The 27,927-nt window shown below is 37.8% G+C and overlaps 1 protein-coding gene across 7 annotated transcripts in view; it reads left to right on the top strand.

The window, feature by feature from the left end:
* Positions 1 to 27,927, top strand: part of CDK14 (cyclin dependent kinase 14) — a 349,244-nt gene that overhangs the window by 261,360 nt on the left and 59,957 nt on the right. The window lies entirely within an intron of this gene.

The following is a 27,927-nucleotide window of genomic DNA, read 5'->3' as shown; positions in this document are numbered from 1 at the left end:
AATAGGGAAAATTATTGTGAAGTGGAATTGATTTCATGTATAATTTGTTTATCACTAGAGGGGACAAATGCTGTCCTCCTGACATGTCTGGAGGAGCGTGGACTATGAATGAAGCAATTTAGCATAATCTCCAGGTTGAGCTCTGGATTTAAAGAATGCCAACTTCTTCCTTCCCAACTGTGGAAGTGATCAGGTCATGTTGTATTAATTTAACCTGACATACTCTCAAATGGTTTATCTGGGCAATTTTAGCAATTTAACAGAACACAGTAGACATGAGCTGCATTCATTATTAACGTGGGGCAGTGGTTTGTCTTCTGGATAAAGTGGGGTTGGGGGTTTACTGCAAGCTGCTGTTGTAAAAAAGACATGTTTCTTCTGCAAGTTGAATTATAAAAGGGCTCATTTTTAATGCTTAGTCGGACTGCATGAAATCAGAATGCAATTTCAGTTGCATGATATAATATTATATCCAAGAAAAACTACATACCCTTACAAAGTATGGATTTAAAAAATAAATAAAGCATTCAGGCTTACTGTATAAAATTTAATCTGAAGTGAAGACTAGAGGGTCTGCTGCTTGTCAGGGGCTTAAAGAATGCATATATAAAATATCGGCATTACAAAATGCTTAGTCTTCTCCATGGTATCCTGTAGTGATAAAATTGCAGGCAAACTCTTCATCCCAGGCAGTTTAACAAGCCCCTGGCTATTAATATTGCTTACCATTAATTTGCTTCACTGGTCTGTATTTTAATATAGAAGGCATATTGCATATCAGTAGAAATGGTTGCATAGATTTTTTTTCCCCCCCACACACAGAGTTTTTTTCAGACATGTTAAGAAAATAAGATGAGATCGTGGTACCTGCCAGACTGTTTTATCGTGGTATCTTTGTGTAGCCTTGTGTCTAGCTCTGCTCCTGAAGACAATGGGAGAATTCCATAGCCTTCAATGGGAGTAGAGCTGGCTCCCTTATCAAAACTAACGTAGACACAACAATACCATCTCAGGCTGAGAAAATGAGACTCAAACACTGAAAGGATTCCTGAGAACTATTTTGCAAACTGTATCTCTTCTTGTTAAGGAATTTTGTCTTTTCTATATTAAACTCATACTTTTCTCAGAAGTTTGGAGCTCGTGCTTAAGCAGTCTTTTGGTTGGATACTGAGGAATGTTTGCTTATTGTTCAGATCCTTGATTTTTTCAGCTTTCATTTTCTTCCATCCATCAAAGTTTGTAAGTTGGTAATGGAGTAGCTAGCACTTGCTTTAGTAAGTAACCACAGACTGCTGGAGTTCCCTTTCTCCAGCAAATGTGAATCAGAATCAAATTTTTAAAAGGAGTTTCTTAATCAAAATATTTGTACAGTCTTACAGATGAGTGTTTCCTCTTCTGTACTTCATGTAAAAAGCTCAGCATTTGCCTGATAGTTCGCAAAAAAGAAGTTGCTAAAGCACCATAAAAAGGGTGTTCTTTACCTTCCAGATACCTTTTTAGTGTAAAGTTCTTTCAGGTAGGCACTGTGAACACTGTCTGCTGTAGTCTGCACTAATGAACACACAGGCTCAGTCCTCTGCAAAGCTGAATAAAGAGAGCAAAATATCAGAATAAAATATCCTCTGTGCAGATTCTGTGGTGGAATTTTTCCCACCTTGGGTAGCTCTGCAGATGCCCAACTAGTATTTAAGTAAAAAAATGGAAAATAATTTGAAAAGTTCAGAAAGTATTCACTACTTAATGTCTCCTCTGGTACTTTGCTTGGGGAAGTGATATGCATTTAAATTATTTGTATGGAGTTTAAAAATAAGACTTCTGTTGGGAAAGGAGAGTAAACTGGGAAATCTCCAAGTCTGTTAGCTCCATGGAGTAAAGGCAAGGATCGGGGCAGACCTGCTAGATTTTAACCCTGAGGTAGATTTGAGGGATCTGTGGTAGCTGTAGTGTCTGTCTGCATCTGGCAACAGCAGCTTGGACATGAGCAGAAAAATGTTTTGGCTAGGAAATCTGGCAGGTGCAGATAAGCTCTTTTCTAGGGCCACTGTGACACAGGTTAGTGACCTCTGTATGTCCTAAGTTCATGACTAAAAAAGGTATCACTCAGAATTAGAAAAAGCAGTAAAACAACTGATATTTCCCACATATCTACATTGTCCAGCAAGAAAAAGAATTGTAGTCTGAAACAGGAGAAAGAATTTAACCATTACTCTTTCATTTTTTAACCAACCTCTGGTTTTTCGAAATTGACACAGGTATTTTCTTAGCTTCTAGGAACTTTATAATTCAAATGAAGAATACTAGCCAGGAAGGAATTAGTAGTAAATTCCTTACTGCCCCTCAAAACTTACTATTTCTGCAGTTGTTTGTCATTCCCTCAAATCCTGACTTCTCTATTCTAAATAAATACTGGTTTGTTCCTTGACTCTCTAGGGAAGATCAGGCAGAAGCAATGAGTGAGAAAATCACATATTCATAATCTGATTTTTTTGTATGTTTTCTCCCCCAAATTTCGGAGGAACCATTGGAACTTGCTAGTGTGCCTTCTGTGACATTACCAATCTTTGTGAATCACTTTTCAGGTGAGAAGCTCTAACACATGGTCTGTATTCCATCAGTGATTCCTTTTATCATTACTTGTGTGTAAAAACACTTTCCATATGAATTGCCTTTTTCTTTTCAGAAGGTGGATCTGTAGAGAGTGTTGCAAAAATCCAGTGAGCCCTGAGGTTATCTAAATAACTCTATGTAATGTGAGCAGTTGTTGATGAAATCTGGTTCAATCAGTAACATTTCAACTTTTGTTTTATGTATTATATTTCAAATTAAATAGAGCAGGATAAAACAATCTATAAATTGAACCTAGGATTGGGTCATACCACTTTTGAAATGTATGTGTGTAGTTCTTGACTTTTGATATCATTCACTTCTTAAACTTCTTTTTCATCTGCGTTGTTAACTTGGGCTGCAGTAAAAGGATTTATCTCTCAAAATAATTTTCTAAGATTTTGCCTCACCACCATTTTGGGTTTTTTTACTAAGTCTCCCCCCTACATTAAATATCCCACAAATTATTTACATCTATTACTAAATCTTTAAGGAGGTACATTTAGATAGATTGAGCATATTGAAGATTTCTTGACCTGATCCTAACAAAATCCCTGATCAGGAACTTTGCGCCTAAGTCTTGATTTTGATTTTCTTAGTAGCTAGAGCATTGCTTTTGGACCATTAACTCTTGCCATTTTTCCTCAGATGACATAAAAGCTGGGGTTTTCTGAATTTTCAAGTCCTGGACTTGCTTTCTTATGTAGGCTGTCCTCCTCTCCCCAAAATCATCTCCAAACTTCAATTTTCTGGGAAAGTACTGTACCAGCTTGTGTGGTATCGAAAGAAGGAGAACTGCTAATGAGTCACAGCACTGCTCATGTCACCAGACAGCAGGACAGGCATCTCTCATCTTCATCCAGACTTGTAACACACCTGGGGATTTAGAAAGATGGTTGAAATGTGCCTCAATGGAGCAGAATGATTGAGAAACCTAACTTTCTTCCGTGAGTTCCTGGGGAGGGAAGAGAGTAAACGCAATGCAGTCTAAACACACGGGCACTTACAGAATCATCAGAGGTAGAAAAAATGTCTTCAGAGTCTGGACTGGAGGAACCAACAGTGCTCAAGAGCAGCTAGAACACTGTGGGCAAAAAAAACCCAGCAGCTCTGCCAGATGAGATCTGCAAAGCTTCTTACCTATGTGGTGTTTCTCAACCATTTTATTTTCAGGGAAACATGCACAGTTTCTTGCTAACAAACATCAACATTTTCAGCTCATGTCTATTGAGAGATGCTCTGTTTTAAATTTCTGTAGTTAATCCACTGTGTGTTGTGATCACAATAATGCACAAAAGTTAAACACATCCCCCACCCCCAAACCTCCTCCCCTAAGAAAACAAAATCCCAAACCATGATGATAAAATGGATCATTAACAGTTTCAATAACAGCCTGTCAGCTTGGCTCTTAGTGTGTTTTTGCCTGCCTTTAGAAATGATATCAATGCACAAATTTGATATAGTCTAGAAATAAAGTGTGGGCAAATGGATTTTAGAAACATTTTATCCACCTTACTCTTCAACATTGATTCTTTTTTCAGAACAGTGTTTGTACTCCAGTGTTTGAACTAAAAAAATTTGCAGTTTTAAAATTCTTAATTATTTTACAAGTTTAAAGCAAATGTAGTATATTTATAGATGAATGCTACTAAAAAGTGAAAATAGGACCCTTAATATGTGAACATAAGTAAAATGAGTTGTTACATGGCCTTGTTGTCTGAAGTTTTGCCATCTCTCTTCCTTATCTCTTTCTCTGTTTAATTGTATTTGTTACATTGTGCCTGAAACATGGAACTTAAATTCTGTAATTCACAGATCCTACTCACCTTGTTCATGGGAGGTCCTACCACATTTTGTGGCTCTGGAAAAATGCTGCATAAGAATAAGGAACTCAGTGCTGTGTTTGGCCCTTTTGGCACAGCTGCTGAGTTTGCAGTGCACTCTCCCCCCAGCACACACATACACACACATGGCCCTGACATGCATTCTTTACAAAAGCCAGTGATTTCTTTGCTCCTGGTGCACATCCAGATGGAAAGGAGATTGGAATGTAGAGACACTTAGCTTCGTTGTCTCTTGCTTTTGTATATGCCCTATGCACATTTGTGATGGAAAAGTGTCCAGTAGGTCCCAAACTTTCTGAAAGGCACGAGAATTTCAACAGATGCAAAGCCTGTAAGTAAACAGAGAGAGTGCTATCAACCCTTCCTTCATTTAAATAAACCAGAAAACAGATAAGGGCAGGCTTGAGATCTTATTTTGCCTTTTAAGGTAAATAATCCATGTCAGATTCCCAAAGCTTCCCATCTCAACAGTGATAAACATGAGCTGGATCCATCACACCTTATCCCTGTGAGAACCCTACTGCATGCAGTGGGACATGGTATATGTTTGTGTTGCGGGGAGAAGGGAGGAATAGTGTGCAAAGTGCTTTACATCTGCATAACTTGAAGATTTTAGGTTTTTCAAATACATGTACTCTGGTGCTAATGGAAACAGACTTCACTTATAACCATATCTAAGGAGTTAGAAATGTATATTCATGACTCCCTGTTACCCAAATAGGATGTCCATCATTCTGCATTAATGACATAGCTCTATTCTACTCATTTCATTTTTCTTTATGCTCTACCCAGCTGAATAGCTCAGTGCTGCCATGGGGTCCTGTATCGTATGGCAGACTTTGCCTTTTGAACTGCCCACATCACAGTTTTCTGCAGCTCCCTATATCCACCATCATTCCTTTTCTTTACTCTAAATGTTTCCAAGGAGGAAGAAAAGAAAGAAAGAAAAGATTAAATAAAAAAAAAAAAAATAAAAAAAAAAGGCAGGGGGCTGGGGGGGAAGAAGGGGAGAAAGAGGAGAAAGAGACTGCTGTGGACAAATAAAAGTTTAAAAGAAAACCAGAATGAATGCTTCACTTGTTGGCTTTTAGCACAATTACCATACCTTAGGAAATATGCAGGGAATAGTTAATTATGACTAAATGAGCTCCTTTTAGAGTTCATGGCAGGCCCCAGCATCCAACTGTCAGTGTTGTGAAAGATTGAATTCAAAGGCTGGTCCCCCTGTCAGCCGATAGGATGGTCTGCTGGGGGAAAATAGACAGTGAAAAGATAGCTGGGTTAGAGTAGCCTCAGCAAGAGAAACACGTATAGCATTTGCATACTTCTCCTGCAAAGGGGGTTTAATCCAAATAAAGGAGGAGATTTCAGTATTGTCAGCCAAGGCTTTGTTCAGTGTGAAGAGCAGAAGGAAATCTGATGAAGGGGCCTTTCTGAAGCCCTTGCACACAGACTGGAGGTTGTTCTAGTAAAGTTATGTACTTTGGGATTGTTTACACACTGTTGTCTGTTTGAAGATCTCCTAAACTGAAAGACTCAAATTTCCTCTTTGTTAACACAAAAGTGAGGAATTTGTGTGGTAAAAATTACTTACACTGCAGACCCGAACAAGTTCTTTTCATTATCTTCACAAAATACCCTAACATTCCTTTTCTTGGTGTAGACAAAGTTCTCTGGTACTTCTTGGCTGAACTCATATATCACAAAATGTTTTCAGACTAGGAGAAAAAAGGGAGAATTATGTTCTCAAAATGCAGAGAGCACAAAAATCAGATCCTCTTCAGGCTTGAGGCAGACAAAATCTTGCTGCCTTCTCCAATGCAGTTATTTTTTAAACAAGTAGGCAGTTTCATACCAACTAAAAACAGTGTTTTGAAATTTAGTTGGGGTAAAGTGTTGTGTCTCTACTAAGATCTCTTGTGTTCTTTCTAGTTTGTTTTTTTTCTCACCTGAGAGATGAGCCAGAAGCCTCAAACCTCTTTCATATTTAATCTGCAGCAGACCCAGGCCATGCCTTAGAGCTTTTCCAGATAAAAGAATTGATTTGTTTTTAAAAAAAACCCAAAACTATTTAAAGGTGGTGGCAGGCAAATTACTCCTCCTTAAAATGACTATCCACTTACAGTGTATACTGCCAGGCTCCACATGGGACAAAGAGCATCATCTCAAGGATATGATTAATATTTAGGGACCAAATAGGTCTTCTAACAGCATAGCACCTGAAACAGATGGCTTTTGCTTTTTGTTGCTGCAATTTTTTTGTGTGCGATTGCCATAGTCTTAATGATTTTAGCTATGATGAATTATTTATTTGGATGTAATACTCATGAAATTGTGTGTGTGTGTATACACATATACATACACATACACACAAAATGAGATCGATAGATACATAGATAGATAGATAGATATACGTGTGTATAATTTTTTCTAGAAATGTGTCTGTACATGCTTATCTCATTTTTTTCATCAGCTATGTAACTAATAGTCATTGTTAAGCAACATATGTTAGGGTGAGCAACATTCTGGCCTGAATAGAACTTGAATTTTCTCTAGTAAAACAAGTACTCTCTTTAAGGCTTGGTGAAATTCTGGGAAAGAAGATGAAGCAATTTCTAAGATACTAAAGAATGATGTTGGGTATACCTGTATGGGTACATATGTGTTTACATTTGCTTAAGGGTTATAATTAAGGAAAAAATTACAATCCTGTTAATATTAATAAATGAGTCCACATATGATGAAATTTGGCTCTCAGTTATACATGCTCTGACTTGTTTGGGGTGGTATTTTTAACCTGAAATGATTCTTTATGCTCACTCAGAGGCAGACATTGATGTTCCATCTGAGGGGTTTTTTTCAGCTAGTGATAAATGTGAATCATTAAATACTTAATCATCTATTAGCCTTATTTTCTCCCACATGGTTGTCATAAATTCTCACAGAAACACAGGCAGAAGCAAGTCTGCAATCAATAGGCCACAGGGCACCTCCAGTCCGCAGATTGTTGGTGCAACTTGAAAATCAGTTGTCAGAAAGGGGAGGTGGTTGATGGAAAATGTGCTATATCCTGTTGCTTACTGAGCGTTATCTGCCATCTGGACTCAAGAAAAGGCTGAATGAATTTCAGCATCTCTCTTTTTCTTCCACTCTAGAGAAAACTGGGAGGGGAGATCAAATTTTGGTAAAAATGGGAGCTGAATTGAGGCATCAATTGGCACTCAGTGTGCAGTTCACACCTTCTCTTACTAGTTCAATTGATTCCTTATAGTGTTTGCCTTTTTCCAGCTGAAATGAGAAGTAGAAAATAAGGTACAGTATTTCACAAGGGTTATTTACCAAATGGTATTTACTGCATGGAAGCATAGCAGTACAATCTGTAAAGTAGTTTTTGAATGCCTAAAGAGACAAGCAGTTTGAATCCAGCCTGGGTATAATGTAGTGTGCAATTTCAAAACAGTTACTTTTATATTAACTCATAAGTTTTTATTGCTTCATAAGAAAATGATAATATCATCCTACAGTGCTTAGCTCCTCAAGGAGATAAACTCCTGCGACTTTCTCACGTGCTGACCATCTTTGTGCAGCTTTCACTGGTTATAAAAAACTCATACTCTAAAACACACTGTTGGGAAAACAAGGACAGACCATGGTAGTAATAAACATGTCATTTCAACCTTACAGGAAAATGAATGTGGTTTATTCAAACATCCCTTCTAAAGAATAGCTAATGATGAAATTTTAGTAACACAAAGAGGGAAATCTTCTAACGCTCCCATTGCTGGGCTCTGTTGCCACCAAAGGCAGCAGGAGCTGCACATACATATCCAGAGGGGTTGCAACTTGAATAGCATCTAATACGGAGTTGAACAGTTCTAAAAAAATAGAAACTGGGCTCACTCCAGCGCTTACAGTCTGCGTGTAGTGAAGTGGTGTTTTCACTTTTCATCTCTTCCTCTTTGTTTCACAGTAACGGTGCAATCTCCAATTAGAACTCGCCCTTTGTTAGCGGTAGTCAGCGACGCCTCATCCCGGTTTGCGTTTTTCCTGTGAGAAGCGTGTCAGAATTTGGGGGGACTAAATATACTCCTTTGTTGGTGAGCTTGTCAAGCACCGCGCTGTGTTCGCTTTCCCACCAGGAAGGTCAGGCCGCTGGGGGGCCGCTCTATTTTCTGAAATGATCCCTACTGTCTGTCCATGCTGTCTGACAGATTGAAACAGTTGTCTGTGTCACTGCTTTCAAAGCTTTTTAAATGCCTCACTTTCCTTGAAAGACGTAAAATATGTAGGCAGTGGGGGGAAAAAATGTAAAAGGAACTATACATTTTCCTGCTTAAAGAAGCATTGGGTTCTCTTTTCTAAAGTAAACTTAATTTTGTTTAAAATACAAGATGACTTGGGGAAAAAAAAAAACCCACTAGCTAATCTGGAAGGCTGGGTAAGTCACAGTTTACATATTCTATTTCTGAAACCTCATTTTAAAATGAGGGCAATAAAATTATTAAACACACATTCATTCAGTAGCTGAAGTGAAATAGTAAATTTTCTTTGTTCACTTATATTTCAGTTTAATGTATTTTGATCTGAGGTATGTATAAAGCCTGAAGAAATTGGTACTATGCTGAGCCTTCAATACTCTCCAGATAATTGAACTAATTAAATCTTTACCAACATTAACACAACTCCAGCATTCCTTGGACAGTGGTTAATTATTGCATGAACATGGCAAGCTTAAACTAAACAGATGAAAATAGAATCCTGTGGAATGGGTATTGAGTTTATTCTTTATTCATCTTTTGATAAGGTTTAATTAAAACTGCCTCTCTCCATTGTGGTGACAATGAATGTGCTTGTTTTCTTAGTGAAAGCCAAATTATTCACTTCAGCCATGGTTCAATAATCAAAGGGTTTGCAAAGTTTTGGGTTATATTGTAGCTGTGGAGATATAATTGCTGCAATTCTCTGTGAAGGCTTTATCTTTTTATTACATTGTCTTTTTTTTTTTTTAATTTAGTAAATTAGAGCATCCATTTTCTGATTCACTATTTTAATGTGCTCTTAGCGGGGCATTTTTTGTCAACAGGGAGTGAGCTGAAAATAACATTTAAATGAAAATAACATTTAAAATAAAATACTGTTTTTAATAATTGGATGGCGAGAATAGTTTCCAAAGAAATTGATATTCCAGTCTTTTAGAGTAATACACAAAATAAAATTTAAGCACATAACAAAAGCTGTCTTTTTCAAGTTCTGAATTTTAATAAAGAAATATTCAGTTCTTTTTGTGACAGTAACAGGAGGGTGGGTATGGTGACTCCCCATGCTTATACAGTTGCTAATTGATCACTAAACAAAAATTGTTGAAAGAAATAGTGATGGCTTATAATGTTAGAATACACAAGACTGTAAAGTTACTTGAGCTGCTTACTTGGGTATGACGTGCAATCTGCATCACCGGCGATACAATGGCAAAAACAAATCCTTGAGAGACATGAAATTTTGAGCAAGGGTACAACTGAAGGAGGGTGAGAAACATTTGTGAGTAGGTATGCATACATGCCGACTGGTATCACTTGTGTTGCCATGGACTTGCATTTCCACTTGGAAAGCTGTAGATCTGAGCTTCAACTCTCATGTTGCAAATTCACATGAATTCTTTGAGAAATAACACAGCAGGTAGGAAATGGATCTGTGTTCCTCTAAAAGAAAGTGTCCCACTCTCTTTTCATACCGTTCTGCAGGTGACTTAGATGGACCACCAAAAGGGTCGTAGGAAAAATCCACAGTTTTATTTGCATTCTGGTATCTCATTCTGATGTGATTTGGAATGGAATCCTGGCAGAACCTTGGTTTCCTGACAGACTTTTCCATTCTCATTTATAAAATATTAATTTCATTTTCTGTGATTTATCAAGCAACGGTGCCATTGTTCTGACTTGGGCTTATGTTGTCATGAGGGGATTCCAGGCTGGCACAGTGATTTTGATTTAAGGGAGGAAAATGTCTTTCCTTTTTATTTTGTTATTCCAAGAGTTGTTTCTTTTAGAGTGAATTTCACTGGGTAATAAAAAATTTAAGACAGTGAGTACACCAAAGGAGAAAATAAGCTGAGGAGGGAGTCTCTTGAACCACGGAGTTACATTTGCAGTTGCAACTACCAGTTGGTAGTTCTTTCTCCTTTTTGAGTGATAGTCAGTAGTGTGCTGGGTGCATGTCATGTGAATCCAGAGCTATTTGGAGTCACTGGACAAGGGGCCGTCTGCTGGGAAGCTGTAGTCAGAAATGTGTCGCTCATGTTCTTTGTTATGAAGGAATAGCATTTGAGTCCCAGATGATGCTGTTAAGATTCTGTAGGTGCGGCCATTTACTTAGACTTTACCGAAGTCAAGATTTGGTCTGTTCTGTTTCTTGAGGTATAGGAATGTACCTGGTCTGGAGGAGGGGCAGCACTCCATGTCAGCTGTACCTTGAGCGTGTGCATATATGGTCAGTCCTGCTCTAATGGTGAAAGCTGTATTCTACTTCCCTGCTGACAGAAATTCCCTCCTAAGTAAGTTAAATTAGGTCATCTCTGAGACTAGATATCCCCTTTAGTTGTTTGGGGTTTTCTTCCCAAATAGATCTTACCTATTTTGTGAAATCTACTTTTATTTGGCATGAACAAAATAGATATGGAAGAACTGTTAATTTATCTGAGTTCCTTTGTGCTATATTTTGTCTTTTAAAGCACTGAAAATCTGTTGTTCCAGGATTTTTTTCTTTTTTTAATTTTTATAAGGGCTTTAATGTATTTTGTATGAATAACACTCTGTTAGAGGTGTGTTCACTGCACGAAGAGACTTTCCAGCAATTCCTACAATTATGCTATGGTTCCACAGTCATGGAGATGGGGTCTGTGCACTCCTGCTTTCCCAGCAGCACAAATTTGATCTGGATTGAGAATGGATACCTGATCTCATTTGAGCAGAGTGCAGTGACTCCATGCTGGTTCAAGGTTAACCAATCAGTTTAGGGGTTTTTATCAGATTTGAAACAGAGTTAGATTGTACTGGGTCAGCATGATTTTTCACTCAGTCATAGGAGCTTTAAAGCTGGATTTTTAGCCTCGTCACGCATACTTCTGTCAATCAGATTTTCCTGAACTCTTAACTAAAAAAAATCATCTAATAATACTTGGTTAAATTAAAATAATTTTGCTGGATAATTTATTTTTAAATTGTGATAATGATCTTGAATCACATAGGAAAAACCTGATGTCCTGGAAATTACAAAGGGTTTCTAGCTGGGGTTGCTGAAAAAACTGCTTGCTTAAGAGATCATAATCTAATCTGAGTGAATTGAAAGTTTTGAAAGTAACTTCTTTAAATGTGAAGAGAGAATTGTTGCATGATAATTATTTATTTATATATGTGGGTTAATACCCATTAGCATTTTTGAATATACTATACTTCACTTTGGCAGCTTTGCATATCATCCCTACAGATGACTTAACTTAGTGAGATGCTTAAGTACTTGGATAATACCAGGCATACACCAAAATTTATGTTAATATGTTTATCGAGGAGCTTCCCAGCCTTCCCCCAGTAGCCATTAGGTAAAGCATGCCTTCTGAGGAGCAAGAGGACAGAATTGGACTACCGTGACTTTTGATTGCATTGATTTATTTTGATGTAATCTGATTTTTACTTTTTAATCAAATGATGAAACTCCTTCCTGTTTATTAAAATTGCTACATAAGTAAGAATAATTATGCTTGCTTCCTTCATATTTTTTATTTGGCATAAAAGCTCCAGGAGTGCAAAAAAGGTGATTTCCCTAAAAGCAGGCCCATGCATAATTTACAGGGCTACCACAAAGAATTCTTAATGACTTACACCCACCAAGACCATTATTAACTCGCCTCCAGCAATAACATTTACATGGTAATATGTTGTCATCTTTGCTATCAAATACAACTTGATCCAATCCAATTTCATGTTTTCTTTTCATTATAGTTGCTATGTCATGATGATCAGTCTGTGTATCTGCTGTCAACTTTGTTATTCCATCCTCTTAGGAAGTTCTTCATTATCTGCAGAATGTGGCTGATTACTAGCCTGAAATGCACAATAAGGCCTTGACATCACAGTGTTTAAAAATTTGCTTTATCTTTGATTCTAGAAATTTGGGTCTTTGTTTAGGAATGTGTTCTGTGTATTATGGAAGTGAAACATCATGATTTTACATTTGTCTTAGGATGTGGCTGCCGTGGCTCAGGGCAATGCTAGGTTCGGTCACGCTAAGCACCATACAGTAGTATATTAAATAATACTCCTTCATGCAGAGATCTCAGGCCATGTGTTCAGCTCTGCAGACGGCTAACCCCCTCTGCATACAATCTGGTTTTTTAATTGAGGTAACTGGCTGGCCTTTCTGTTTGGGATTCATTCCTGCCTGTTCAATGATACTGAAAGGCTCCAGTCATATTAATTTGTAGATGGAAGGCTTGAGTAATTATCGAATTGCTGTATCTTAAAAGAAATTCTAAGGGCCTTATGCAGACAGATAGGAAAATAGCATGTAGATAAAAAGTCTATTGCTTTAGGACAAATGTTAATGCACGATTTCAGACAACCCCATGAATGCATATTATTAATGAAATTCATAATATTATTAAGAACTAAAAACTGAGACAGAAGTAAATTGCATTTATTGAACTTTCTTAACTCTAATTATGCAAGAAGTCTTACAAAAATATAACCAAATTTTTGGAGCTAGAAAATGCAGCTTCTAATCACTTCTAGTGAGCAACGTAAAGACTGCTCACTTGCTCATCTCCTTCAATGGAGTCAAGGTCCAAGCCTCTACACTGAAGCAAAAAAGAACTGCATATGATGAGCAGGAGACATGGCAGATGGGAAGATTTTAATCAGGTTAAAGAACCACGTGCCAGGACCAAGGGGAAGAGGCGCACAAAGCTGGACTAAAAAGAATATGCAAGCATGCCCCTGATTTAAGTCATGGAAGTTCACAGTTAGGAAGATATCCACTTCATTGCCTCTTTATTTCTCTATATAGTCTTTATTATTGCAGATATTTCAGTCTCTACTTATGAAGAGATCTGGGCAGCTGACCAGTAAGGTAATACTAAAAAGATTTCAAACTCAAGATGCTTCAGGTAACTTGGGGGTTTTTTTCTCAAAGGAAATACCCAGAAGGGGTAGTACTCAGACTGAGGAGTAGCCTTGCCCATTATGCACAGTGCATTGTGGAAAAGAAGACAGAACAAAAAACCCAATATACAAACAAACCCAACAAACTAAACCAACCAAACAAGCGAGTTAAAGAAAGGTCGTGTTCAAGTGAATAGCATTCATTTCTGGAAGAGCTGGGTAGTGTGAAATGAGCTGGCATGTGGTAACTAACAAGACAACATCTCTGATTGCCATCACCCATCTCAAAGGCTCAGAATCTAATTGAGATAAGCAAATATAATGCCAGAGAAAAAGCATAGAAAGGAAGATGACCTTATGATAAACTTGGATGCAGAGTAGACCTTTTCAAAGGAACAGGGCAAAAGAGGCTTTCAAATTCAGAAGCAGAGAAGGCATGTTCTGATGTACTGTGGAGGGTGCTTGACAGAGGACTTGTTAAAAGACAAGGCTCTATATTTTGCTGTCACATGAAACTTTATACAGGTTTGTCTGAGTGATATGGCATTAAAGGGCTTCAAAAGATTGTTTCTTTGAATATTGATAAACTGTTTTTGAACACATCTTGAAACCTTGTCACTAATTTTAACTGTTCCTCAGGCCAAAAACTTATACCCACTGCCACCTCCCACCAAATCTACAGATACCATTTCTTTAATGAAAGGAATCCAGAAGTGGGAGTTAAGCCTTTCCATGTTCCTTGGGGTTTATACAATGTTTCATCATCCTAAGGAAATCTGGTACTCAAGTGAAGAATCAAATCTCAAAGCACTGCACAAGTAAATGAAATCTTTTTTGCACACTCGGGACCTTTTCATCATAGTTTTACGTTTCAGGGGATTTCACAACCTTTACTTGAGGGAAACAAATATTCAAATCCCAGTTAGACCAGAATAGAGGAAATATGCCAGGTTCAATTACCACTGGAATTAGCAGCCTATGAGAATTTTTCCATTTGTATCTTCACCATCTTTTTCATGAAGTTTTGCATAAGCTGTTCCTGGGACATGAGAGCACAGAAAAGGAGTGACCACTGTAGAACTAATCAGAAGATAGGATCTCCCAAAGGTCTCAGAAAGTGCTGGAGCCCTGAGCAGCATATTTCAGATGAAGTTTTTAAAATTTTCATTTCTATGAATTATCTGAAAGTGAAAATCCACCTGCAAGTTATAGTTATAGTTATAGTTTAGTTATAGTTATATAGTTTTATAGTTATAGTTAAACCTAAATTTAATTTTTTAAGACAGCGAATTTGCAAGAACCATTTCTCTATTTTTTATTATTAGTTTGAATTAGATTAAATATATGAAAAACATAGTTTATTACTTGGTGTTGAATGTCATTCATGCAAAAAGAATTAGCAGACAATTTATTATCCATTGAAAACAAAATCAAATGAGCAGAAAATATGTTTATATATATATATGAATGCCAAAAGAGGGATGGTGATGTCCCTGCATAGGTAACATCTATGGATGATGATAGCCAAAGAACAAATTAGTCAGTATGGACTGTGTTTTCTGTGGTTCCTCTGTTTGAAGTTGGTGCAGTGTAACAGTATTTCACTGACTGTGGCATGGACTACAGATTTTCTGGGTATTTGAAGCTCTGTGTAAACCTGCTGACTGCATGTGGAATGTGGATAGCTCTGACATTTTCAAATATATAGTATTCTAGATGCTGTGTAGCTTCGGGGGCTGCTGACATACTTTATCTATTTCTTTGTCCTTAGAGACTGATGGATGGGAATATGATTAGTTTCCACACTTATTAGCTCACATGCTGAACCTGCCCCCAGTCTAACATTTTTAGTATACCCTGTCTGCAAGATACTGCAGCCAACTGTAGTGTATTGTTTCCTTGTTTCTGAGACACTGCTAAATACTCAGTATTGGACCTCCTGTTTCCTTTCCTCCTCTTTGCTATCTACTGTGGCTTCCTTCAGTAGGTGAGGTGGACTTTTTCTCCCAAGCTCCACCTCTACACAAAGAGAAATACATTGGGAGAAAAAGTTGACATTCACTGAAAATTGAAAAGAATGTTTCTACTGAATTTTTTTTTTCACTTTTGCTTCATATAATGGGACTCAGATTTTTACTAAAATAATATAAAGGTTGACTTAAATCACCGATACTGCCTGTTTTAAAGAGGTAAAAAATGTTATCTCAGGAAATCAGCTGCGGAGCACAGTGGGAGGGTAGACTCAGTCTCCATTTGTGTAAGAAATGTGAGTTCTGATTCTTCTCACACTTACTGCAGGACAGGGAGGAAAAGCTCTACTGAAGTCAGTGAAGTTGCACCAGTTAAAAATAACATGAGATGAGAAGAGAATCAAGCCCCAGGGTGTTTCAAAGCAATGTGCTGAATCACTGAATCATAAAAAAATAGGGCAGGAAGAGCCTCAAGAGGTCATCTAGTCTATCCTGCCTTCCCCAAGGCAGAATCAGCTCTGTCTGTGTCATTCTGACAGATGTTTGACTAACCTGTTTTTAAAAACATCCAATAATAGTGGTGCCACCACCTCCCCTGGGTAGCCTGTTCCAGAGTCTTTCTATCCTTACTTTTAGACATCAAGAAAGACTTAGCTGTTCCTGCTGTGGTTCAAATCCATAGTTACTTCTGTCTGCTGCAGACACAAAGAAGAGTTTGCAAAAGCCATTTTAAATGTATAAACACTTCACAGAATATTCTGAGTTGGAAGGGGCCCACAAGGACCACGAAGCCCAACTCTTTCAGTTATGTCCTGCTGCGAGATTGAACCCACAATCTTGGTGTTATTAGCACCGTGCTCTAACCAGCTAAGTTAAACTTCAGTACTCTGTAGATGATAAAGTGACTTTTTTTTTTTTTTTTCCCCAGTCTTCATCAACTATTTTGGCTTTTTGAACTCTGTAAGACAGTGGTGGAGGACAGAGGGTTTGTTTGGGATTTAGCAGGGATAGATTGAAAATTGAAGTTACATATGAAGAAGCAAATTCCTATCCAGCAGTGAGACTATCTTGGGACAAGTGAGTGGATGCTCTTCCAGTAGAAGAAATAGTTTAACAGTACAAACCTGTAATAAAGCCACCCTTTCTGAGGGTGTTCCCATCAGAAGAAATATTGATCTTGGGGCTTTCAGCAAGCGACTTGATTTGGGTAAAATAGTCACTAGGATTATAAAATCCCTCTAAATCCCTCTGTGATGGCTGTCCTTCAGATAAAAGTTTCATATTAGTATAATAAAGTGACAGTGATTTTTCACCAAGAGTGTACATACATATGAGGTTCAATTCACATAGTAATGTAGCTGCTCTGAAATAGATTCATATCTAAAGCATAACACATATATGGCTTATTGTAACTGTAATTCCTGGGAGTAAGAGTATTTGATGGTACAAAGTTACGTTTCTCTTCAAATACAGGAGAAAAATATTATTTCAACAAATGTTTGATTATGTAAAAATAAGGTTTTTAAAATGCAGGTATGGTCTTTATTTCTGTTACCAAATTATCCTGATTTATCATGAGGCTTCATGTTAGGGATTGTTACCTTGCCCTCAAAACTGCAGAAGGTATAAAATTAAACCTAGTTTGCCTAGTAAAAGTCTGTGGTGATCACCTTTTCATTTTCAAAAATTTCAGGTATGTTGGTTCTATCTTCATGCTTTTCAGTGTGATTCAGGAAAATGAGTGGTCCAGTGTATACTACTGAGCTAAAACTTATTGGAAGTGGGTCAGAGCAGCAACTACATTGTGGAGCAGATTGCCCCTGATTCTCAAGCTGAAATGTACCAGCTTAGCCCTGTGTCTCTATCTAATCCTCCTTCCTACTAATTAATGCAATGAAAATATCATCCAGAAATTTCAGCAGTTTAAACTTGTCTCTTTTGTTTACACTTGTTTAATGTACAATGATGTATTTTTTTTTTTAAAGAAACAGTAAACCTTTAGAATGTCAAACAGATTGTACTACCAGGATGCGCCAGTACAGGCTGTACAGATCACTTTGTTGTGTCCAAGCTAATGTAGGTTTCCTTCATTTTTATTTAAAAACTGTATCAGAGCCTTTTTTACATCATTATAATGAAAATAATCTTACAGCTTGGAAGAGATTTTGTACTTCTCTGTTGTTTTGTCTGTTTTGCTCCATGCTCATTTTTCTTCTTGTTGACCTAGCTGTACAAATCTGTAATGAAAAATATTGATTGAGTCTTAGAGTAGGGGATTGCAATGACATGATTTCATGCTCAGTTGTTGGCTAATAAGGCTCTGTAGTTTTTATTTAGAGAGGCCCTGTTGCAAAAACAAAAATGAAGAATCGTGTTAGCCCCAGCTGCCAAGGTTACAGAGCAAGCGGCTTTGAGGGCTCTGGGGTTCCAGGCGAGAGAGGGATTGTCTCTGCCCAGCATGTAGGAGACAGAGCTAGACAGACACTGTTGTGTACAAGATACAGACTGACCCCACCAATTCATAAATCCAAAAAAAAATTACAACATTTTCTGCTTATCAGTAAATGGAGTAGACACTCAGCTGTGTAATTAACCCTTTGAAGGCTGGGCCATGGTGCAACTCTTTTGAAAACTCCTTTTGAATGCCTCCCTCATAACATCCTGTGGATATCTTGGGTGCCCAGGTACTACTGGAAGTCTGTTATGTAGTATATTGATTTCACATATCCATTCTAGGGAGGGGTTTTGCTTGTTCTTAACATTTCAATCTTGACATGTGCCACCTAAAACATACTAAATTCTCTGAGCTGGTATAGCTGCTTCAGGTAGAGATCATGGAATATATGAAAGGAAAGTAAGCCAGATGTCCATGGCTCAAATGGCTATGATTTTGATTGATGGAAAACCGTTCTAAAAATTAGCTGTCAAAGCTGCCCAAAAATTCCAAGCTTTCATTTTATCTACAAATAAACTTTACATGAGGCATCAAGTTACAGGTTACAGATAATTTTAGATACTTAACCTCTTTATCTTCTATTGCTTTATTAGTGTTCTGTTTTAATAATTTGCATATCCATAGAACCGTGTGTGACTAATTGTTAAACTGTAAATACAGATTTGGAAGGCCATCAAACTCTGCCTCTGCATACCAACACAAAAATCATTGCAGCTTTAAAAAACAGTAGGAAAACAGCAGACAGCTGCTGCAATGATGCCAAGACAAGATGAAATAGGCAGACACATGTAACACAGTTCACTTCCCCCACCCCCCCCCCCTTTTCTTTTTTTTTTTTTTTCCTTTCTAATGGAGCTGTATCTGACTTTACCATCTTTGGGTTTTTAACAGTGTTATCAAAGTATGCCACTTCTCTCTTGTCAGGCAAAGTTGTATATGGTGAGTGCATTTTTAACCCTGACCCAGTTCCTCCCTAAAAAGAATTCCACATAATTCTTCAAAAGACACTGGTAAGGTTTCTTGATGCACAGTCCTTCAGTTTAAACAACAGCTGAATAGTTAACTAGAGAACCAGTCAAAATATGGGAAAGCATGGATTAGTTCCTTCAATTTGTCATCGCTACATGGAAGGAAATTTGCTGGCACCTGGGCTATGTGTGCAAAGGTATTTTTGAGTGAAAAAGCTCCTCTTGGTGTTTGCTTTTCCCTGGCTCCCCAGGAGCTGTTACTTTCCTCTGAATCTGCGTTTCTTGTCTGTCTCTTGGGTATTGTATTTCTATATCACTAACCATAGTAAATCAAGAATATCCATTAACTTAAGCTAATATTCATCCACATACATTGTCTTCTTTTGTAGACTTTCTGAGGTTTGGTAATCTTGGCTAAATTTAGTGGGTAGGGTAAGCAGTGTTTCCTTTTTGAGACTAAGATTAACGCCTTTATTTTAAATACACCTTAGTAGTGTATTTTCTCACACAGCTCTTAACACTCATCCTATCTTCTCCTTAATTTGGTATCATCCACATGCTCTTTTCCTATATTTCCACTCTAACAGGATGCTGCTTTCTCATGCCATTTGGGTCCGACTGTGACATTTGAAAAAGTACATTTCCTGCAGCACGCTTCCCCCACCTCCCCAGGGTATCTGATCTATCATGCGTATTTGCTTGCTTGTATTTCATTATCACCTACTATTCACATTTGCATTTATAAATCATGCATGACATTCATTTGCAAATCTGCAGACCTTCTTCTTTTGCAATATCCCATATGGTAGTTAATATCCTTCAGTATAAAATAAGCTACTCTTCTATTGCTTGATATCACGAATGAGATTTCTAGGGTGTGAGGTTTTTTCCTTTTTAGAAGGCTTGCCAAACTGTATGAATTTTTAAAGACCATTCTTAGGGATTGAGGAAAAAATGGCCATATTTCCCACAGTAAATGCTTGGCATATTCTGCTTTTGAAAGTAAAGCTGCTTTTAAAAGGTATACATGCATAGCAGAAGATCTTATGCCCACAGACATTTCCATTTGTTTCATACTCATGTCACTTAAAATCAGTTGAAAGAAGTTTTAGCAAATACCTATTTGGAAAGTTTTAAGTCATTACTGATATTTTTTCAGGTCAAGTTCAAACCTTTATGCAAAATTTTTCAAGCACTGGAATGTATTGCTTGCTCTATTGGATAGATAGCTGTCTAGAACAGAAACATCGGGCAGTGTGTTATTTCTGATCCTGTGTTGCAGAGCATATTGTTTTCCTTTTAATTAAATTGTTCCATGGTGTTCTACCCTTAAGATTTTGTGCTTGCATTTCATTATCGCTTTTTATTCAAAGTTGCATCTCATTTGAAATTTGCAAACCTGGCAGATTTTTTCCTATCTTTGCTATAAATTATTACTTCATTTCCCATCTCATCTGTTAAGAGTGCAGCCTATTTTTAATGGTGTTTTCTCATGTGTAATGTTTCTCCAGCTCTGGATTCAGTCAACTTCGACTTCATTTCCCCCCACAAACGTTGCTAGATCTCCATGATTTTATTACTTTTGATTTACTTTCCTTATGCGGCTTCCATCCTGATTTGCTGTTTCCCTCCTGCTGCCATAGAACACTTCTGTTAAAAACTCCTCCTTCTGGTTCAAAATAAATGAAAAGGAAGGAAGTAATATGAGATTTATGGAGTGAAAAGTACACTGGTTTGTTTAAGAGGGGGCAAAAGTGTAGTTGGTTCCTGTCAGCAAAGAAAGAAGCTTCTAGCACATAGTAATTTTTTATTTTATCCACTCTGAAAAGGCTAAGAAATCTGTACAGCTTGTAGCAATCTGTACAGCTTGTAACTAAACTAGGAACAATGTCCTCAGCTTCCTATTAAATAATTATTATTAATCTGCTTACAGTATGTTTTAAGTAGCTATCAGTCTCTGTCAGTCTGCCAACTAAGCTTCACAGTAAATAGCTGTGATATTTGGATTGTTTCTCTTGTTTCTCATTTGCCTGGAATGAGAATGAAGTTGGTGCCATTTTCTTTGCCTCAACCCTGCCCATGTGTGTTTATAGGATGCTTAAAATTAACCATGGAGAGGCGGAGGGAACAGCTGAAACCAAGACTCTGGATAGAAGATGCAGGAATTTCAAAAGGAGTCCCTGAGTGTTGTTCACTCTTCAAATGATGTTTCTTTATCAAGACTGAAACTGCCTCATACAAAACTATTCTCAGTTTTTTACTCTCTGGCTTTGCCAGTTCTGAAATCCAGCTGTGAACTGTACATCTTGAATGCGTGCCTGTGTTACACACACGTTACATATTCATTCTGAATTTACCATGCTGTGTTTTTACAGCCCCACTGCAGGCCTCTTTGGAAAGACCACCATAGGAGCTGGATGCAATGGAGAGGGTTGGGATATGGGCTGCATGTGCCCATTTAGCCCTCATTTGGCATTGCCCTTGAGGGCTCAAGCTGCCCTGAAGCCCCTGATGGAGCCTGAAGCTCTCCTGCTGTTCAGACAGAAATGTGAATGTGAGCAGGTTTCATTCAGCATTGCAATGAATGGCAGGATTGCTGAGCCCAGTGTCAGAGTAGAGCACAGGACTGGCATTTTTACAGAGAAAGCTTTACCAGCCAGATAAGAAGTGTATGGTGGAAAGAGTGGTCCTGCTGCTGTTGAACTCAGAGAAGAAGCCAAATCCTCAGGCAGAGGAGTCCGTGCCAAATGTTGTCTGTCTGTACAGCAAGGATCTGTCCTCTGTGTGATCCCCTACAGAGCCTTGGAGGCAGATTGGGTGATAGGTGGGAGGTGAAGAGAAAGAATGGGTTTGCAGCTATGTGGACCAACCAGCCATTCTTCATTTCCCACAGGGTGGAAAGCAGGAGGAGGCTCTTGTCTCCAGAACAGTGTGGTCCTCAACTGTGCCAGTTTCTATGTTTGTCACTCAGAGTGAGAGCAGTCTTGTATATTTTCTGGTTATACGGGCTCAGTCCTCTTTTTTTTTTGCTTACTATTTAGTTATTAGAAATTTTCCTATTAAGAATTTTGGGGAAAGAAGTCTTCATTATGTCTTTAAGTGGAACAGGAATTCAGCACAAAAAGAAAGACTTCATAAAATATCACCTTTAGGAGATGATGAAGTTTTAACCTAAAACTAGAAAAAGCTATATGACAGAAATATTTGCTGTAGCAAACACATCTAATTTAAAAATTACAAAATATATGGATAAAACCTGTCTGTGTAGAACCAGATTGTAAAAATGATAAAACATTTACACGCATACCTGAGGACTGACACTAAAAATGGCAATCGCATTTCTTATCAATGTCCTTATCCATTTAAGGAAAATGCTTGTATATAGCGTTAAAGTCCCTGAACACTTTATTAAATATTCAGCAATCATATGTTGGCAGTAGAAACCACATATTATAAGCTTGTGGTTTGAATTATGGTTACAATGCAACACTGATCTTGCAGGTCATTTGGCTATGGAGATTTTCCTCTCAAATGAAAAACAGCACCATTTTTCGACAAGTATTATCTGGCACCTTTATACTGCTGTTAACTGAGAACATAAATGCTTGCTCAGGTGTCAGGTTCACTGAAAGATGTAGACTAACATTATGGATGGTATCATGAGAGGAAAAAAAATAGGAATTTAGGATTCTTTCTCAGTTTTTCAAGTATTTTTTTCCCGTCAGGAAGCATCTGGAATTAAATTGTGGGTTTCTCCTTCATCATTTAATCTCTACTACAGTAACTGTGAGGAGCATGGGCATGATGAGAATTTAACATGATCTGTCATCCAGAGCTATCTTTAACTTAGACTCTTCCATATATAGGAACATTTCCCTCAACCACTCTCATCCTAGTGTCCTCATAAATGAGAGTATTTCTTGGTGTGGGAGGAGAGGAGGTATAATGGGATAAAATATGTATAAAAAGCTCCTTTCTCAGCTTCGCCATATAAGTAGAAGAATTGACTCAAGCTTTGTGCATTGCTTCCAAGTCTTGACTCTGTCTTCAGCTTTCAATATTTCACATTCCTGAGAATGGCTAAGCACGCAGACGTCTCTGCGTGTGGTACTCTTCCAGCACCCCTGGCTGGGGAAGTGCTGTGGATGCAGTTTGAGTCACCTACCTACACTGGAAACCATCAGCCAGCTAGATAAACAATGAAAGCGCTGTACAGCATCTGTGACAATCAGAGGTAATAACCGGGCATCTGAGATTTGTTACACGCTACTGGAAATATTTAATTACCATTGACAGATATTTTTCTTTCTGATGATGGATTTAGGGACCAGAACAGTTTTCTTTGTTTGTATAGTGCTGCAAGTTTTTTATTTGCTGTGGTAAATACACATGCTCTTCATAAAAAATTGGTTTTTACTGCAGAAAAAAGCAATTTGTAGGACACACATTGTTGTTGAATCAAATCATGGGATTAGATATTGATTAGTCATTATCATCAAGGCATTCATGAACTCCAGTTCCAAAAGTATCAAAATTGAGGATTAGTAGGAAAATGCATACAATTAAACATGAAATGTAATGTACAAGTGCCTGTAGATAACTACACAACTTTAAAACAATGTTCTAGGCTTAAGAACTGCATTTCTCAGAAAACAGCTCAGTGAGCTCACAGGGCAGGTAGATTATCCTGAGGTAGATTATCAGGATCTCAGGGCTGGCTGCCTCCCAAACTGGAGTTTTCAAAGTTCCTACAAACATGAAAACATCCATATCAAGGCAGAGTAAAAATCCATCATCATGAATGTTTTGTCCCTGACAGTTGCCATTGGTAAGCGGTAGGGAAAAGAGCAAAGGATGGCACAAATACTGTGTTTTCAGTCTGCCTCACAAGAAATCTTCGGTGTAGAAACTACCAAAGATTGAATCTGTAGTTTTTTAGATCACATAGCCATTCTTACATCCTCTACCATACCAATCTTTTTCTATTTTTTGTCTTCCCCTGACCCACTTAACACTCTGGGATAAGCTTTTCCCCAGTATTTCCAATTCTGTAGGAAAAAAAAACCCCACATTTTTGAGAACAAAAACGTTTGTGGATAATTAAAAAAAAAAAAAAAAAAAAATTAAGATAGTGACATAAACCAACAGTACCAAGTTTCATATTTATCATAGGTATAGGGCATGTCCCTTAAAACACATGAACTTTCATTTGAAACAGTGACATGATTTCACATCTTTTCTGTAGGATCTGAATAACTACTGTTTTCTGATGCTTTTTGTCCATGTTGAACAAGAGAAAAAAAAGTTCCCCTGGACACCTTTTTTTCCTGCGCTAAAAGGAAACAAAAACATGCCAAACCCTTTCTCACTGTGGTCTTGCCTGGTGATCCATGACTTGGGGAGTGAAAAAGAGAGCAAAGGCAAAATGTACTTCAGCCTGCCACTGCTACATGTACAATGAAGAGAATATTTTTATTTAAAAGGCAGCAGCTGAGTGGCAGTTATTTAATCCATGCTGCTTGAGGGATGGTGGGGGAAAGGGTATTTTTGTGAATGCTCTTCAATGTCTCCTGTGCAGCTTCATGGCCATGGCTCCAGCAGAAATCAGAACTATAATAACAACATTTCAATAGGCCAGAATTATGTCGCAAGGATTTTCAGAGTTACACTTCACAGTCACATCAAGTTTGATTGCTTCTAGACCTAAGACATTAAGCTTGTTTGAAAAAAATAATTGAAAAAGACAACCCCTCAAAAAATCCTTTATCTAGCTGAAAAGAACTTTCATGTTGAATAGCACGATGAATTTGCATTCTATAGACTTTAATTAAACAGTCCCTTTTTTTGGAAGTATTATTCTTATTGCTGTAATCAGCATTTGTTTTGTAACAATGCAAAAGGGACAGGGAACTGTGCTAAGAAATCCTCTTCTCCAGGGACCAAGTATGTTACTTTGTGTGAAACTCATGTGCAGAGATGTGTGCATGCACCTAGAGGATGTTCTCAGCCTTCAGATAATCTACAGCATTTATCTCTGCCTAAAGTGTATGGGTGAAAATAGAAACATACTTTTGTTTGTATACTCAAGAAAAAAGCTAATTATATGTGTACGTGAAGTGTAAATATTAAATATTTGATCACATGGCATTTCACTGCTGTCTTTGCATAACCTACATTTTTGGTTGCCTTGCCATTTGTGAATTACTAAACCATCCCTGTTTGTGGGATGTAAAGGTTAACGCCTCTAGCCCTCAACTTACCACTATACTGACCATAATATCAACTCAAATGCAGAAGAAAATCAAATAATTCCCAAATAATCTAAAGTCACAAATGTTGAGGCTGTTTTGTTGGGGTTTTTTTTAATGATGGCGACAGGGTTCCACACATAGTAATATTTCCTACCAATATAGCTGAAAGCAAACGAGCCCATTTCAAAGGGTGGAAATTTCACTTACTAATTGCTTGTTCTTGACAACGTGAAGTGTTTGACCTCGACTCTGAGGTATTTCTGCATAGACAGAATTGCCATGTCTGGTCCCAGACTGAATTATTTAGAAGCCATGTCTCGAGCTGTCAGCCTGCAGAGCAACTCTGTCACTGCAAGATTTTCTTTTCCTTACTAACTCTGCCAGACGTGCAGCAGGATTTCTTAGCAAAGCAGAAGAGCAGATAGGGAAACCAGAGTGAAGCAGAAGATGAGAATGCAAAGGGTACCATAAAAAAAAAAGGGTAATGTGAAGACTCTGATTCTTTGTTATTGTTTAGGAATGTTGAAGGATGCTTCCAAAAAATTTGTACATATGTGCAAATATGATCAACACCTTTGGAAAGAATATAAAATCAAAGGTTTAGCTTTCTTCCTTTGTAATCAATACATGTAGAATTTTTCCAAATCCACAGCTATTCGTTTGTTAAAAACACATAAGAAGCACAAAGAACTTTTCAAATGTATTACAAAGATTAGGATTGTTGTGAAAATATTCTGCTACCTGCCTAAATTATTGCAAATACTGTAAAGGGAAGGAGAGACTGTTTTGCAGATGGAGATGATTTTGTTAATGTCTGTACCTCTGTTTTGAATGCCTGAATATGTTTCTGCTAAAGATCTCAGTAGGCCTGGCCTATATGTGTATAAGTATATAATTTAGTTGTATTTATTTTGAAATTAAACAAGTTCATAAATTCCAGGCTCACATGGAGATTCCTAATCAGCAATTCTCCCTGTAATTTTAGAAAAGAACTTATGGGAGCTTTGTGTAAGAAAACAATGTGCCAAGTAATGAAATCATTATGAGCTAATTGCAAGTTAACTACTTTAAGCTAACTACTGGTTACCCTCCTCCTCTAATATGGGTCAGTATTTATATATGAAATTCTGTTACCAGCATAACATAATAATTATAACCAGGATGTTTTTAACATAGAATTATTGAAGAGTTCTCAATTTTCCAGTTCTGTAGCCTAAAATGGGAGCTTTGTACAGGACTGTACTCTGAATCATCACTATGGTCACTTGAAAAGTGAAGCTTGTGGTGCGTGTTGTTAATTACAGCATTTTGGATGTAATTATCATGCTTATAGAATGACTCTTGGGGCCTGCTGGTCTGCATGTATTATCTAGCTGGCTGACCTATCAAGTGGAAAAATGGCTATGCCTCACAGAAAATAAGGGAAATAGTCATCTATCATGTGCCCAGTAACGGTTGCAGAAGAAACTGTGGAAGTTGGGAATTCACGTACACAGACTTAGGGCTGTCTGTGTGTCACTTCTGCTCAGCTCCTGCTGTGCTCTACAAGCTGTAGGAAACTGATCTCTAACCTCTGAATAATGCGAGAAGAAGGGACTGATGGGAGAAAAATATGCACTGTACCATGGTTTTGCAATAGGGCATGTAGGCAAATAGGATTTCAAAGTGAAATGGGTGACAGAATTTCTCATCATTCTGGTGTAAAATTTTTTTTTCAGATATGTTTTTCTTATGACTCTTTGCCCCTTCCATTTTGTCAGGAACCTTCCTTAGAAAGATCAGTCCTTAGGATTTATTTTTTTTTTTCCTAAAGATAAGGCTGTGTTCCTATTCTTACAAGGAAATAAGATAGCATTTGCAGATTTTTTTTTTTTTTTTTTTTTTTTCTCCAAGACTGTGGCTTAGAAGAGCAGCCACAAGGCTGAAAGCCTTGGGAAGCTTTCCACTTTTTCATATTTTTGCCACCAACTATCCTTAATCTTTCTCATTTATTCAAACATGTACAAAGATAATTCACTTAAGACTGAGAAACCATTTGCAAAGCAGGTGAAGTATAATTTGATGGCTAGACTGAGACTGGCAGCTCTTGTGTGATCCTCTCTGATCCTAAGTATGTCACTTAAGGCAGAGTGTGTGTTGGTGTTCCCACTTGTGGGAGGGTGGAGTATTGGTGCATGGGGAAAAATATTGATGTAGAAAACTGTAGAGACAGCAGGGCCAGAGTCAGGGACCAGACCTAGGTCAGCAGCAGTGAAGCTGAGGAGAGATCTTGGCACTGCCAAGGGTATTAATCCACATTTATTCTTCAGTCTTGGAAACTCTCGCCTGTTCAGTGTAAGGGGAAGCCTTTCCCAGGAAAGCAGGAAAGGTCCTGCATCAAAGATCTTCTGCTTTAAATAAAACAAAACTGGAGAAATCCAAAGAGACAAAGCCCAATCACGCTGAGCTCTGATGGCTCAGAAACCTCTCAGCAGCTCAGGTGTATTTGGGCCAGTGGTTAAGAAGAGAGAGCTTCAGTGTGGGAAGAGCTGAAGTGGAGGAGGATGCCTTCAAGTGAATGTGTGTGTCCAGGAAGATTGGGTAATGACTGGGTGAGGGCAGGATGGTAATTGGCTGTGAAAAATAACTGCAAATGCATGTGTAAGTGAATGTTAGGCATGAAGGATTTTGTGAGGAAGAGATT

This window comes from Hirundo rustica, chromosome 1 (assembly GCF_015227805.2).
Source record: "Hirundo rustica isolate bHirRus1 chromosome 1, bHirRus1.pri.v3, whole genome shotgun sequence".
Taxonomy (NCBI): Eukaryota; Metazoa; Chordata; class Aves; order Passeriformes; family Hirundinidae; genus Hirundo; species Hirundo rustica.
This window is presented reverse-complemented; position numbering and strand designations above follow the sequence as displayed.